Genomic DNA, 15071 nt, shown 5'->3' with positions numbered 1-15071 from the left:
CCGGTTCAGCTGTGCTTGGTTTGAAGGGCTCAACCCAGAGGGCTTCCAATTACTGTTTTTGTTTTCGTTGTTGTTGGGGGTGGAGGGGTGGGACCAACCGAGCCTGATCACCTGGCTCCCTGACTCAGAGTCTTTTCTTTTAAGTTGAACGACCCCGCGTTCCGGTCGCTTGTTGAAAAGGCGCCGGGATCTCCCGTGCTGCGACTCACGGAGTCGGCTCGAACCGCGGCGCCGGCTCCTGGCGGATTTTTTGCCTAGGAATCTCCCGGCCTGGCTCGCTATTTCAGATGAATGGGCTATTCTGCCGTCTCAAGGCTCTGCTCGCCAGCTAAGAGGGCTCCCAGACCAGTGGCTTTTGTACGGAGAACCGCAGCAACAGGGAGTGGTCACAGCAGCCGCGCGGGCGGAATCAGCCCCGCGGGGGCCAAAACAGCCGCACCGGCTGGGACTGCGACGCTGGCGACCCCTCTACCTGGGTATCTCCTGGTCTGTGGGCAATAAGAGTTCGTCTGGAAATGCGGCGTCCACTCACCCTCTGCACTTTCACTGGGAGCTGAAGTCCTGAGCTGTTCTTAGGCGGCCATCTTGAAAGTCCTCTTCCTTCTCTCTCTTGCTTTATCTCAGAAAAATTTCATGGAAAATGAATCTTGGATCTTTTTCATTTAAGCGTGGTTTTAGGCCCACTTGGTAGAAAATACAGAAAATATTTCAACAAATCATGTACTGCATGCTTTTTATAATTAATATCTCAAGTTGCGTAAGAAAAAATGATTGAGAGGGAAATCAGGTGTCTAAATGTGGAACACAGGGATCCAGCTGAGTTTCTGGATTTGAATGCAAGCCAGGCACTGTGGCTCACGATGTCATTCCAGCACTTTGGGAGGCTGAGGTGGGTGAATCACCTAAAGTCATGAGTTCCCAGACCAGCCTGACCAAAATGCCAAAACCTGGTCTCTAATAAGAATACAAAAATCAGCTTTGCGCAGTGGCGGTATCATACCCAATGAGGTTTATCCAAGGCTCGATTATTGCTAATTGAAAACTTTTCCCAATACCCTGCTGTGACGACTTGAAATATAGTCAGCACTGACGATTTTTGACAGTCTCGACGGAGACTGAATTAAAAATAAATAAATAAATAAATACAAAAGTGAGCCATGCGTGGTGGCACGTGCCTGTAGTCTCAGCTACTTGGGAGGTGGAGGCAGGAGAATCGCTTGAACCCAGGAGGTGGAGGTTGCGGTGAGCCGAGATTGTGCTATTGCACTCCAGCCTGGGCAACAAAGTGAGAATTCTTCTTTAAAAAAAAAAAAAAAAGATTTGAATCCAGCATTGCGCAAGTCATAAGTCTCTGCACATCTCTATTCCTGAACCTGGAGGACCCAGGGGCCACATGCGAAGGGAGTTTCTGAGGTGAATCCTCCAGCTGGCAGGAAGAGGGCCTTCGTGGCACTCTGCCTATCTAACAGTAGCACCAAAACAAAAGTTTTTAATATTAAGTTTGCCAAAAAAAAGGGCAGTAGGTAATAATTTTTTTTCTGAAAATTGCCAGCTTGTAACTACATCATAATATGCTATTTCGTTAGTTTAATTATTCTAATATAGACATGCTTTTAAAATAATCCTCACATGTGTTTAAAATTTGTCCTTCAAATAAAAGTTTGTCTTTACCTCCTCTTGTTATTTATTTATTTATTTATTTATTTTTTATTGCATTTTAGGTTTTGGGGTACATGTGAAGAACATGCAATATTGTTGCATAGGTACACACATGGCAGTGTGATTTGCTGCCTTCCTCCCCTTCACCTATATCTGACATTTCTCCCCATGCTATCTCTTCCCACCTCCCCACCCCCGTCCGTCCCCCATTTCCCCCCAACAGACCCCAGTGTGTAGTGCTCCCCTCCCTGTGTCCATGTGTTGGACATGGATGAACCTGGAAACCATCATTCTCAGCAAACTGACACAAGAACAGAAAATCAGACACCGCATGTTCTCACTCACGGGTGGGTGTTTACCTCCTCTTGTAACAAAAAATGAACGCTTTTATCCCTAACAGAAAGGAATCATTACAAGCAGGCATGTACCTGAGTGGTGTTCAGATTCCACCCCCACTTATGTCTTTGTGAACATGTCCTAAAGAAACAGCAGTTGTGTTGGAGTGTGGCAGGATGGCATCAGAAAATAAGACACCAAGTGCCTAAAGTTTAAAGCTTCTTCATGGAACCTTTCCTACAGCTGCCAAGAAGAACCAGAAGCCATGCTGAGATCCGTACTTTTGAAACCTTCTAGGTATGCTGACATCACCACTGCCCCAGGGGACCATAGATTTCAACCAGAGCAGAAATCATTTTCACTACGTTGGAAATACACAGGTGTTAGTTCAAAATTGGGGGAAAAGACATGGATGGGAAGACAAATGTGTAAGAACAGTTCACAGATTTGTGTGTGTGTGCACTGAATTCGCTTTGAAAGAGCAGTTTGTGGTTTTTGTACAAGACAGGGCCTGCCCCTTAAAGTAAGAATAACACTTTATTTACGCATTTGGCAAGATGATTGAATTTCCATAAAATATCTAATTTGATGAATGCTGGACTGGTCAGAATGTGCATGTGAATCAAGCATGCCCTTTTGTTCTTCTCGTCTGATGTGTTACTCTATCTAGAGTCAAATATATTTTCAGTTGACTGAAGCAAGGTAAAATAGAGATATGACAAGAAAGGAATATTCCAGGCAATTTACTATCCTAATTACACCAGGAAAGACAAGGCAAGTAAGATTTGCCTGCTGACATGACAAGAAAGTCCCATAATGAAAAGGGAAAACAGATTGAGGAGAATATGCTTACGTTCTTAAAAATCATTAAAACCACATTCCCCCACTAGTTGTTCTTTAGGGTGGGCAGATTTGTTTTAAATAATAAAGGATCTTCGCAAGCACCTCAAATTTAACATTTCAGGTCAAGCGTTCACTGTGTTTTCATAGTACACTGCGCTGCCTCCTAAGTTGACTTGCCATCTCTTCTTACCTCCCAAGCATCCTCTATGCTGCTTCTAGGGTGTTCTTCCCAAAACAGGAAGCCCAGCCTGGCACTGCCCTGCTCACGCTGGGGAAGTTACCAAAGCCCACTTAACTCTTTACTATAACACACAAGTGCCTTCATAGCTGCTCTGTCTCAGAACCCCCAGTTCTCACTGTATCTCTTCTCTCCTGGCTCCTGGCTCCTCCCATCTCTCTGGTCATTTCATATTATTCCAAAACCTAAACATACTATGCTTTATACACTTTCCCCTACATACATTGCCTCTTGTGTCAAGATATCCCATCCTCCTGTGTCTACACCACCTCGGCCTGGAGAACCTTTGTCACCCTGGGGAAGTCCTACTCATCCCTCGAGACACAATTCAAATATCCTCTTCTCTCTAAAGTCTGCCCTGGCCGCTATCATTCCTTCCTCTTGGGTTGCTGTAGAACTTTTATTAAAGTAATGATCCTGTTAAACGTCCTCCTGTTTCACCGTAGTAAGAGATGAAGACTACCATGTAACTTATTTGATGATTTATCTAGTGGTCTACCAAAACTGGCTAATACAAGCTTGTAAGAGATGATCATTAAATATTCAAGAATGTCCAAGCTGGTGGTTACATTGTGGTTATTTGAAATCAACAGCCTAGGAGTATTATATCACAAAATTGGCAAAAACCACATATAAAAATGATTTTTTTCTTCCAAGAGGTGGCTTATTAGCGTAGCTGGATTTATCCCTGCAGTCTAGCAGAGTCTCTAAGTGTGCAAAGGAATTGCTTGAGTGATCAATGTGATTTCAATTAACTGAGAATTATTTGAGTTTAAATGAAACAAAGTCACCTACCAAAACAATGGTGGAATTTCATATTTTGTTAGAATTTGAATTCTAATCGGTTTATGAGAAACAAGTATGGATTTCAGGTTCGTAAGTACTGGAGATTTTATTCCAAAACGGCATGGTCAGCAAGGCCAGGCGGTGAGTGGCTCAAATGCAGGATGTCCTTTGTTGTAAATTTCCCATCAGCATCACCTGAATAGCTGCATGAACCCCTTCGGGCCCTCTGCAGACACGAGGAAACACACAGAGCCATATGAACACCAGCCCAGGGCGAAGGCTACCGTTTTAGATAAACTTTCGTCAGCAAACTTATTTTACAGATAGGGAAGTAATGCCAAGAGAGGCTGATTCTATTCGTTCATCTTCATACAGGTGGCTAAGGGCATAGCAAGGATTTTAATTGAGCTCATTGATTTGGGGGTTGGCATTTTTAACAGTACATACATATGGTGTCTGTGCATATGGTGTTGGCTAGAGGGAATCTAAGAGGGCTATTCAGAAATCGTTAAAGACTAAAGAATTAAAGAAGGCCAGGTGTAATGGCTCACACCTAGAATCCCAGCACTCTTGGAGGCCTATGTGGGAGGACTGATTGAGGGCAGGATTTCGAGACCAGTCTGCTGGGGAACACAGCACACAGCAAGGCCATGTCTGTGTAATTTTTTTTTTTTTTTTTTTTTTTTTGCGATCTAGCCAGTCGTGGTGGTGCCTGTTCTTATCTACTTAGGAAGCTGAGAAAGGAGGATCAGCCTAGTTGACAGCGCAAGACTTCATCTCCAAAAAAAAAAAAAAAAAAAAAAGGAAAATGAAAGAAAGAAAAGAAAAGAAACATTTTAAACTTGTAGTATCTAATTAGCAATCAGTTATGAACTGAATGCCCAGGGAAGAGTTTTCATTGCTTGAATGAAAATCTAGTTACAGACTAAACCCACAGCCCTTATAGTTGGGTGTCCAAATACGGACTTTCTCACGTTTAAAGGAGCCATTCCTATCTGGTTATATCTGGTTATCTTTTTTGTGTACTTTATACATGTTTCATTACTGTTATGTCCTTAATACAGCTACTTTGTTTTTATTAATTTTGAACTTCCTACTATAAAAATAGCAAGATCACATTCTGTATTGTCTTATTTATAAATTTACATTTTATGACTTTGCAGTATAGAGGGAACTTAGTAATAAACAAGTTTATCAAATTATCACTGATCCATAGTGAAGATTTGAAAAATGGTTTTCAACATATAAGCAATTTTATCATACTTGAAGGTGCTTCCTTGTGGCTGTTTCATTTCCTCTATCTTGAACAGAGAAAATTTTGGAAGCCCATTTCAGCTAAATTTATCTAATAACTGAAAATTCATAGGTGAATGTTTTCTTCATCTATCACATTTCAGGCAAAAGATTTACCCAAACATTTGCTCTTGATTTGTCAGAAAGATTAAGCTATTTCTTATAACTTAGGCTAAGTATGTCTCACAGCTCAAATGCAAATTTCTGGCCAAAGAATACGGACCCACTCAAGAAACACCCATTAGTTTATGCTCAAGGAGAAGCACAAACACTCAAAATCCTTTGTCTGAAGTAAACCTTTTGTCATCTTTTTTTTTTTTTTCAGTGAGGTTAATTTCATAATTTGAGATGTAAACTTGTATAATAAGGAGAAGTATCTTTAATTTCTTTTGGAGGAGAGACTGCATTATCTTTATCTTGTCAGCACTTAACATAAGGCCGTGCATGAATACATTGTTAATAAATGTGTATCAAATCAAATTATATGTTTAAAAAACACGTGATCCAAACTCAAAATATCTCAGTGCTCCTACAAGATTCACATTTTTCTCAAAATAACTTTTAGCTTATACATCACATGGTTATATTTTTAACAGATATTCTATATTATTATCCATGTTTAGAAAGATATATTTACCTATTATCATTTCAGGCTATATAAGTTAAAAATAGATTAAGGAAAATAAAGATGGGTTTTTGTTTTGTTTTTTAACCACGGGGACAATTTCAGAATCTTTTCCCAGCTACCTAATGTTAATTGACCCTGAAAATATTTTGGAACTTAAAACAATTTTCATAGACTAAAATCTCCAGGAAAAGATATTTGATGACAATTAGTCATCAGTTTCAAGTGCTAAATTGTAACCGACTGCTGTAACAAAGCACACAAGTACTGTTGTCCAGTATCGAACAGCAGGGAAGGTGTGGTGAGATTCTGGCATAATTTACCTCTTCCTTTCCTGGCTGCTCTCCTGAGACTCTTGTGAAGTAATCAAGAGTGGGAATAAAGAGGCATCATGAAAAACAGATTTATCTTAATAGCTGTGAATTGTTTCTATGACTCAGTGATAATTAAATAAAAATTAGTGACTGAAAAAGTTAAAGGCATGAAAAAAATTGACCAATAACATAAAAATTATCTTCAGTTTCTTAGTTAAACAAAACCTCATTGGATGCATTAAACCATTAACACATTTAGTTCTTAGAAAACTCTAAGAAAACTTTTAGATGATTTTGTGAAATTTGTCATCTTTTATTAATTAGGTAGTTCAATTCTTCAACCAACATATTCAATGATAATGAACATTTTAAAACTTGACTCAGGAAATGTTCATAATAAAACACTTTGAATACTCAATTATACAAATATGATACATACTTTACATTATATCTATCTCCTAACTTTTTTCTATTGTTCCATTATATTCAGTGTCTATTTGGTATTACTTTGGGGTGTATTTTCAAGATATGAAATATTCAGATACAGGTTTATGCAGATTTACAGACACTAATGAATACTTAACTCTCAGATATTTAGATACATTATAATATCATGTAATTTACATCGTGATAAGACAACAAAATGAAATTAATTTGAACATAAGAATCAACTGCCTATCTCTATCCCAGATAGATGATAAGATTTTTTTAAATGCTTATAAAGATGAGCATTTTAAATGTGATCTAATGAAGCAGAATTTTCTCATACGTGTATTATGAATACCTAAGTGACAATTAATTCTTAATTAATACTTCCAACTTTTGCTAAAAACTCTCAATAAACTAGGTATTGATGGACCATATCTCAAACTAATAAGAACTGTTTATGACAAACCCAAAACCAATATCATACTGAATGGGAAAAAGCTGGAAGTATTCCCTTTGAAAACTGGCACAAGACAAGAATGCCCTCTTACCACTCCTATTCAGCATAGTATGTTCTGGCCAGGGCAATCAGGCAAGAAAAAGAAATAAACATATTCAAATAGGAAGAGAAACAGTCAGCATGTCTCTGTTTGAAGAGGACATGATTGTATATTTAGAAAATCCCATCATCTCAGCCCCAAATCTCCTGAAACTGATAAGCAAGTTCAGCAAAGTTGTAGGATACAAAATCAATGTGCAAAAATCACAAACATTCCTCTATACCAGTATAGACAGAGAGCCAAATCATGAGTGGATTTCCATTCACAATTGCTACAAAGAGAATAAAATACCTACAAAAACAACTTACAAGGGATGTAAAGGACTTTTCAAGGAGAACTACCAACCACTTCTCAAAGAAATGAGAGGACAGAAAGAAATGGAAAAACATTCCATGCTCATGGATAGGAAGAATGAATCAGTATCATGAAAATGGCCATACTGCCTCAAGTAATTTATAGATCCAATGCTATCCCCATCAAGCAAACACTGACTTCCTTCACAGAAAAAAAAAAGACTTTACGTTTCATATAGAACCAAAAAATAAATAAATTAAAAAAGAGCCCACATAGCCAAGACAATCCTAAGCAAAAAGAACAAAGCTAGAGGCATCACACTACCTGACTTCAAACTACACTACAAGGCTATAGTGACCAAAATAAATACAGAAAAGACCTAAAAACTCTCAATAAACTAGGTATTGATGGAACATATCTCAAAATAACAAGAGCTGTTTCTGACAAACCCACAACCAGTATCATACTGAATGGGCAAAGCACTCAGAGCAGTGGCAATCAGAGCCAAGACAGACAAATGGGATCTAATGACACTAAAGACCTTTGAACTTCAGAGGCTTTGTTTACACTGGGAGGGGAATGCTGCTTACTCCAGCCTCAGTCATGGTGACGCCCCTCCGTCCACCAAGCTTGAGCATCCCAGGTGGACTTGAGACTGCTGTGCTGGCAGTGAGAATGTCAGGCCAGTGGATCTCAGCTTGCTGGGCTCCATGGGGGTGGGGTCCGCTGTGCTAGACCACAGGGCTCCGTTCCTCTAGCCCTGTTCCCACTTAGTAAATGCTTTTGTCTCACTGGAGTTCCAGACTCCACCTGGGTATGGAAAAAAAAAAAAAAAACGTCCTATAGCTAGCTTGGTGTTTTCGCAAACAGCTGCCCACGTTCCTGCTTGAAACCTATGTCCCTGGTGGCATAGGGACGCAAGGGAATCTCTTGACATGCAGGTTGTGAAGACCATGGGAAAAGCGTAGTGTCTTGGCTGGAGGGCACTGTTCCTCAAGGCACCGTCCCTGTGGCTTCCCTTGGTTAGGGAGGGAGTTCCTCGACCCCTGGTATTTCCTGGGTAAGGCAAGGCCTCATCCTGCTTCGGCTCGCCCTCCATGGGCTGCACCCACTGTGTAACCCGTCCCAGTGAGATGACCCAGATAGCTCAGTTAGAAATGCAGAAATCACCTGCCTTCTGGATCTCGCTGGAGCCGCAGACCAGAACTGTTTCTACTCGGCCATCTGGCTGGCAACCTGAAAGTGGTTTCTTGAGATGGAAGCTATTCCTGGTGATGCTGCTGCAAACATTGTTGAAATGACAACCAAGGATTTAGAACATTCCATAAACGTAATTGATACAGCAGTAGCAGTGTATGAGATGATTGACTTTAATTTTGAAAGAAGTTCCACGATGGGTAAAACACTATCAAACAGCATCACATGCTACCAAGACATCTCTGATGAAAGGAAGAACTGATGTGGCGAACATCACTATTGTCTTGTTTCTTAAAATTGCCACTGTCACCTCAAACTTCAGTAACTACTACCCTGACCAGTCAGCAGCCATCGACACTAGACTCTTCACCAGCCGAGTGATTACAGCTCTCTCAAGTGTCAGGTGACTATCAGCATTTTCTAGCAATTAAGTATTTTTAAATTGAGGCAATAGGTTGGGGTTTTTTAGACATAATGCCGTCACACACAGAATAGAACAATACTATAGTGTAAAGATAACTCTTATATGCACTAGGAAACCAAAAATTATTTGGCTCACTTATTGTGATAGTCTTATTAGGGTGGTGAACCGAACCTGTGATATCTCTAAAGTATGCCTGTATTGGTTACAGACTTCATCACATACTACTATAATTTTGTTTAAAAAGTCAAGTGTATTTTATCATCCTTATATTATTACGTAGAGGTCCAGCTCTGTTTCCCAGGTTGGAGTGCGGTGTCGATCATGGCTCACTGCAACCTTGACCTCCTAGGTTCAAATGATCCTTACACTTCAGCCTCATGAGTAGCTGGGACTACAGGCACGTGCCATCACTCCTAGCTGTTTTCATTTTTTAAAAAAAAATACTTTTTTCTGTACAGGCGTCTTGCTATGTTTCCCAGGCTGGTCCGAAACTCCTAGAGGATCCTCAAGTGATCTTCCCACCTTGGCCTCCCAAAGTGCTGGAATTACAAGCATGAGCAACTGCACCCAACCAAAAGTTAGGTATATTTTAAATAAATCAAGGATTTAACCATATAATTACATTCTTTTATATTCAGTTCATATTTATGATTTCTAGTATTCCTCATTCTATTCTGAATTCCTCATTCCCTCCTTATTCCCTTTAGCATAGTGTCCTCCAGCTTCACCCATGTTATTGCAAACGCCAGGATGTCTTTCTTTTGTAAGCCTGAATAGTATTTCATTGTGTATTTTATACAATGTAAAAATGTATATAGATAGATAGATGATAGATCACATTTTCTTTATCCATTCAGCCAATAACAGACATTTAGTTGTTTCCATATCTTGGTGATTGTGAATTCTGCTGCAGTGAACATGGGAGTGCAGATGTCTCTTTGAGATACTGATTTATTTCCTTTGGATACATGCCTACCTGTGGGATTGCTGGATCATATGGTAATTCCATTTTTACATTTTTGGAGGAACCTGCATTCTGTTTTCCATACAGACTGCACCATTTTACATTTCCACCAACTGTGCACAAGGGTCCCAATTTCTTCACATCCTTGGGAAGATGTGATTTCTTGTCTTTCTGATATAGTCATGATGTGAGGTGATAGCTGTGGTTGTAAATTGCTGTATTTTCTACTGGTTTAATCATTCTATCTTTTAAATGAAAATGAGGTAAAAATTTTAAAAAAGAAAATGGACAAAGGACCTGTAAAGACATTTTTTCTAAAATGACATACAAATGGCCATCAGATGCTTGAAAAGGTGTTTAACATCACTAATCATCAGGGAAATACAAACCTATTATTTATTTAAATATGTTTTCCTGCCATATTCATTCTTTGTTTCTTCTGGGACACAAATTACAAAAGTCAATTGATATTGTCCTAGAGTCCACTAAGATTGTCTTTTTTCCTTTTCTCTGTATTGACTACTTTCTATTACTCTATTTTCAGGTTCACAGAACCTTTCTTCTGCCATACCAATGGACTGTTAAAGCCATCCAGTAAATTTTTCACTTCCGGACGGTGCTGTTCTAGAGTTTCCATTTAATTATAGTTTCTATCCTTCTGCTAAGATTCCTTATCTATTTGTTCATCAAGACTGTATTTTTCCTTTAAATCCTTCCACAAATTTTTTTTTATTTTCTTTTTTTTATTTTTTTATTTTTTATTTTTATTTTATTTATTTATTTATTTATTATTATTATTTTATTGCATTTTAGGTTTTGGGGTACATGTGAAGAACATGCAAGATTGTTGCATAGGTACACACAAGGCAGTGTGGTTTGCTGTCTTCCGTCCCCTCACCTGTATCTGTCATTTCTCCCCATGCTATCTCTTCCCACCTCCCCACCCCCCGTCCCTCCCCCATTTCCCCCCAACGGACCTCAGTGTGTAGCGCTCCCCTCCCTGTGTCCATGTGTTCTCATTGTTCAACACCGCCTATGAGTGAGAATATACGGTGTTTGATTTTCTGCTCTTGTGTCAGATTGCTGAGAATGATGGTTTCCAGGTTCATCCATGTCCCTACAAAGGACGTGAACTCATCGTTTTTGATGGCTGCGTAATATTCCATGGTATATATGTACCACATTTTCCCTATCCAGTCTATCATCGTCGGGCATTTGGGTTGGTTCCAGGTCTTTGCTATTGTAAACAGTGCTGCAATGAACATTCGTGTGCACGTGTCCTTATAGTAGAATGATTTATAATCCTTTGGATATATACCCAGTAATGGGATTGCTGGGTCAAATGGGATTTCTATTTTTAGGTCCTTGAGGAATCACCACACTGTCTTCCACAATGGTTGAATTAATTTACATTCCCACCAACAGTGTAAAAGTGTTCCTTTTTCTGCACATCCTCTCCAGCATCTGTTGTTTCCAGATTTTTTAATGATCGCCATTCTAACTGGTGTGAGACGGTATCTCAATGTGGTTTTGATTTGCATTTCTCTGATGACCAGTGATGATGAGCATTTTTTCATATGTTTGTTGGCCTCCTGTATGTCTTCTTTTGTAAAGTATCTTCCACAAATTTCTAGTAGACAATGTAATATTTTTATCTATCAATTCTAGTATCTTATTCAGCTTGAGGCCTGTTTTTGTTGATTATTTTTCTCTTGACTGTAGATCTTACTTCTTGTTTCCTTCAAAGTTGATTAATTTTTTCTTACATATTGCACCTTGCAAATAATAGATTTCAGTGATTCCGTATTCTGCTACCTTTCCGTGCAGGTTGACTTTTGTGCTAGAGGGTAATCTGGCTAGAGAATCTTTGCCTCCCCCGAAGTGTATAGCAGATAAAATCTCTGTTCACTTCTTCCAGTCTCTGTTGGACCTCCCAGATTCTCCGTGCATTAAACATAGTTGTGAGATCAAAGATTTAGATGATGTGCACATACATATTCAAGGGGGCCCCACCTTTGCGGCTCCTCTCTTCTGGAATTCCATACCTTATTTGCGGGCTCCCAAAGTCAGACCTCTAACTGCTATCTGATTTTTCAAGCATATAAACTGTGGCTATCTTCTTAAATCCCGGCTGTCTTATACGGTGTGGACAATGTAGTGCCCTCAGTCAAAAAACCACACAAATGCAAATACCACACAGTACAGGCCACCTCTTTCAAGGGTTGTTTTCCTCTATTGTCTACCCAATATTGGTCATTTGCCAGTGGCTTCAAATATTTTTATAATAGTCTTTTTTTTTTTCTTATGGGAGGTTATTCTGATTACAGCAACTCTGACATTGTTCTATAGTGTCTAATAGCACATGTTAGGTGGTCACATTTCCAATTACTAGATATGTGACTGTTTAAATAGTTTACATATTGTTAAATATGGTACCTTAAATTTTTCTTAAAAATCATAGCTGACTACCATTTTAAATTGTCAGATAAGGTCATAGTTTGAAATAGATCAAAAAGTCAAAGTAGAGGAATATTTTGGATAACTCTGAAAGTGAAGCAGGTTTAGTAGGAAATGTTCTAGCTTGCTTAAGTAAATAGCCATATGATAAACATGTCAGTATGCTGGGAGAAAAACTGACACTCTAGATGATCATAAAATGCCGCCCAAGGAGGAAAGGTGAATTTAATTAAAAAATGAGGACATGAGTTTATGTCCCTTTGTCCCCCTGTTTATGATTGTGTATAAGAAAAACACATTCTTAGTTGGCCAGGAGCAATGGCTCACGCCTGTAATCCCAGCACTTTGGGAGGCCGAGGCAGGTGGATCACGAGGTCAAGAGATCGAGACCATCCTGGTCAACATGGCGAAACCCTGTCTCTACGAAAAATACAAAAAATTAGCTGGGCATGGTGGCACGTGCCTGTAATCCCAGCTACTCAGGAGGCTGAGGCAGGAGAATTGCTTGAACCCAGGAGGTGGAGGTTGCGGTGAGCCGAGATCGTGCCATTGCACTCCAGCATGGGTGACAAGAGCGAAACTCCACCTCAAAAAAAAAGAAAAGAAAAAAAAAGAAAAACACATTCTTAAGAACTGGTGAGGTATAATAAAATAATTTATAATATAAATTATATAATTATATAAATAATATATAAATTTATATTATAAATTATAACAGAATAAGTTTAATATAATTGTGATACAAATTATAATAAAATAAATTTAATAAATTAATAAATATAATAATTTAATAAAAATTTGCATAATAGTCTCTAGTGGGGTTTTCTTTTTATTTCATTTTGAAATTACGATTATTGGTTATTAAATTTATTTATAGCTCTTATGTATAAATTAGATTTTCTGTCTGTAATTGATGTTGCTTTAGTATCTGTTTGCACAAACCCCAAAGTGCTTGTGATTTATTTGTTTATCTGAAAGATGGAATGAAAAGGCTTACTGTACCTTTAAGACTATAAATAATCTTGACATTGTTCTGTAGGACAGTTTGGAGAGTGGTGCTGTCTGAGGCTTTCACACTGCGAAGAATTTCATCCTATTCACAAAGCACTGGGCTGCTTCCCGGCAGAAGCAGATCCCTGACCCCAGACAGTAGAGCTAGCATGATGAAGAGCCACGGCCCTCGTTTTCAAGGCTATTATTCTTGTTATTCTTAGTCTGAAACTGTGCCCAGGAATATAGAAGCTCTCCCTAAAAACTGTCGTAGGCAGACTTCTCAAATCCCAGCACTAGCTGCCCGCCAATGGCCAATGGTTCCTGCTACTTTGCTGTGCAAAGGTGGCACGCGCCCACCTCTTCAGCCTGGATTTTCCTGAATCTGCTCAAAGATCCCCACAGCGTCCCTCTCCGACAGGAGAAAAGGGCGGACACCTTTCCTAAGGAGATGGAGAAGCCAAAGATTATTCTCAGTGCCCCTCATCTCAGCCCTCAGACTACTTGTCACTGCTTCTAGATGTGGAACAGACACAGACACCCTTAGCATAGGAACAATGAACTTTCACCATGACAAAGAATGAAAGAAAACATCTCCCCTGAGGGAGCGTCCACAATACGGCAAAGTGTTTCACTTTGGAACAAAATTATTGAAACTTTACCATTATTTCTGAAATCTCTTAAATCTCCTTTGATAACCACAACTCCGTCAATCCTATTCTGATATCATTAGGTTGCACTGATTTTTCTGAAGGTTGGATCTTTATTACGGTGGCAGTGGGGAGAGAAAGAAGCTATTGATAGCAAAGGTAGAGTTTAATCTGTATCACTGAACCCAAATCAGGACATATCATTCAGTAAAGAATTTGTATGCCACCTTTAAGTATAAAACTAAACCTTGGCGGGTGAGACTTGAGTATCAAAATATTGGAATTTTCAAGACAGTATTATAGTTTATGGGGCCACTACTAAAAAAGTATTTCAGAAAACTCAGGGTCACGTCTGAATATTCAGAGCATATAGTCACCATGGATGTAGTGTACAGAGCAACAGCTTATTGAAGAACTGCTTTGGGGTTTGCTCTGAATGGCTTGCAAAGAGCAGGCAGTCAGAAAGATGAGGTGAGACTGCTGTGATTGGGTCAATGGGCAAGGCCCACAGAAACGCTTATGATCAATGTGGCTGTATAAAACTACCCAGTGTGACTTGTTTGGGGGAATCTTGGTTCAAAACCAACAGAGCAAAGATTCTGTTGCAATATATTCTATGAAAATAAAATAAATAAACAAAATAAAAACACCTAATGTGTGTTTTCTCCATATTCTCAGTTTCATCCCACAATTGTGGGGTAAGTGGCATGGAAGAGAAAAACTGAAGAGTTCCGGGAACCATGATTCCTCAAGGACTTAGAAATAGAAATACCATTTGACCCAGCAATCCCCTTACTGGGCATACATCCAAAGGATTATAAATTGTTCTATTGTAAAGACACATACACATGTATATTCATTAAGCCACTGTTCACAAGAGCAAAGACCTGGAACCAACCCAAATGCCCATTGATGACAGACTGGACAAAGAAAATGTGGCACATACACACCATGGAATACTATGCAGCCATAAAAAACGACAAGTTCATGTCCTTCGTAGGTACTTGGATGAATC

General features: G+C 39.2%; 1 non-coding gene across 1 annotated transcript; it reads left to right on the top strand.

Moving 5' to 3' along the window:
* Positions 1 to 974: 974 nt before the first annotated feature.
* On the top strand, positions 975 to 1115 carry LOC120363696 (U4 spliceosomal RNA). The gene has a single exon (XR_005579152.1). It is a non-coding gene; the product is annotated as a U4 spliceosomal RNA (small nuclear RNA).
* The last annotated feature ends 13956 nt before the right edge of the window (positions 1116 to 15071 follow it).

The sequence above is a fragment of the Saimiri boliviensis genome, chromosome 3 (assembly GCF_048565385.1).
Source record: "Saimiri boliviensis isolate mSaiBol1 chromosome 3, mSaiBol1.pri, whole genome shotgun sequence".
In the NCBI taxonomy this organism is placed as follows: Eukaryota; Metazoa; Chordata; class Mammalia; order Primates; family Cebidae; genus Saimiri; species Saimiri boliviensis.
Note: the sequence above shows the minus strand (reverse complement) of the source record. Positions and strands in the feature narration are given on the sequence as shown.